The sequence below is a fragment of the Blastomyces gilchristii genome (assembly GCF_000003855.2).
Source record: "Blastomyces gilchristii SLH14081 genomic scaffold supercont1.6, whole genome shotgun sequence".
Classification (NCBI taxonomy): domain Eukaryota; kingdom Fungi; phylum Ascomycota; class Eurotiomycetes; order Onygenales; family Ajellomycetaceae; genus Blastomyces; species Blastomyces gilchristii.
The window spans coordinates 86,515-88,286 of record NW_003101677.1 but is presented as its reverse complement, the minus strand read 5'-3'; the positions used below and the strand labels follow the sequence as shown (position 1 = coordinate 88,286).

The following is a 1,772-nucleotide window of genomic DNA, read 5'->3' as shown; positions in this document are numbered from 1 at the left end:
TTAAGTAGTGTATAACCACTACATTAGGCTTGGCTCTATATCATTAGAACCTTGACAGGTGCACAGTAGAATAGTGGGACATTGGCACCCCATGCCGGCCCTGGTGGGTGTTCGCAGGATCTCGCTTAACTAGTGACTTGGCTTGCAGTAGAGAGTTCTACCCCGCACCAAGCCTTACTAATTAGGCTCAGCCCCTATTACATGGGGGCTTTCATGGGTAAGAAGTGGCAGGCGCCAGCGGTGGGATTCGAACCCACGCACCCCTAATGTGTGCGGCCTTGGTTACCAGTCTTACCAACTGGGCCACGCTGGCGTTATTGTAGTGCTCATACCAGGCAGTTCATTAGCAGTAAGTGTAACACATTGTGAAATGTATATAATCAGAACTTATTTATCTTCTAACAATCACCAGAATGTATTATCATGAATAGCACATCTTCTTCATCTTCTTATATACTCTTGACTGTTTTTCTTCTCAGTGAGTTTCTGATCATGTTTTCTGACACAATTTTACATAGATGCAGATGCTGATGTTTGTTTTTATTCATATAGAATCTTCACATGTTAACAGATCTGCATCTGCTGATAATAGTGAACTCAATATTAAATCATTGATCAAGAACTTGAAGAATGTGATAATGAAGAAATTGTCTGTATCATATATAACTGAGTCTTTTATATCTCTCTCTGCTTCTTCTGCTACTGCTCTTCAATCTTCTACATCTGTCTCTGTATCTGATTCTCTCACTTCTGCTATCTCTGTTTCTGTGATTCTCACTTTCACTACTTCTGCTCCTTCTGGTTTTGCTGTCTCTGCTTTTATTATCAGCTCTTCTCATTTCAAGAAGATGTTGCATAGGCTTAATGAATTATATTTATCAGTGTGTACACTCTCACTCTTCTTACTAACTTCTAGAACAATTTATTATATAAAGACTGTATATAATATAATAATCTGAAGCTCAGTTGTGAACACTGATTATTACATTCATTTTAAATATTTATGATGAGATAATTGTTCATTTATATCAGAGAATTATTTCTCTTCTCAACAGTGTTAAGATTATAAGTCTTTTTCTTTTAATCTTTTCTTTCTGATACTGATTTTTCTGTTCTTAGAGAAAATTATTATGAGTTTTACTGTATACAAAGTCATGACATTCACAAATATTAAGGAACTTTTCACAACTATTAAATTCAATATTACAGATATATCTGCTTTAATGAATATCTTCAGAATAATTGATCTATATCAGTCTATTCTTTGATGTTTGTCATCTGACTTCATAATGTAGATGAAGAATATTCATGTTTTCAGAAACAGAAATATAAATGTTGTACTCTTTTACACTTATAGATATGAGACTTGTATATCTTATCTGAGATGTTATTGTGAGAATGAGCTATTCACACACTGTGTTCTGCTTCTTGTATTTTCTCATATTTCTCTCTCTCTTTCTGAGAAGTCTCATGCATGTTGTAATTATGTATACAACTCTAAGATCAGCAGATGTTCATTCAGTAACTATTTCTATTTCTGATTTTATGATTTTTATATACTAACAATAATTCTTAGTTGCTTCAGTGTCAGAGATTATTTTAATTGAAGATGATAATATCACTGAGACTACTCTCTTTCACTCTTAAGCTTCTCTCATCACTTTCTCTTTCTTCTCTGCAGAGAGATTATGTGTACATCAGATTATAAGTGTTCAGTTCTGAGTGACTTCTGCTATTATTCATCTGATTCTGCATCTTCTCTCTTCATTTCT

General features: G+C 34.1%; 1 pseudogene across 1 annotated transcript; it reads right to left on the bottom strand.

The window, feature by feature from the left end:
- Positions 1–232: 232 nt before the first annotated feature.
- Positions 233–313, bottom strand: BDBG_16867 (annotated as a pseudogene). Its single transcript has one exon. The product of its transcript is annotated as a tRNA-OTHER (tRNA).
- Positions 314–1,772: the final 1,459 nt, after the last annotated feature.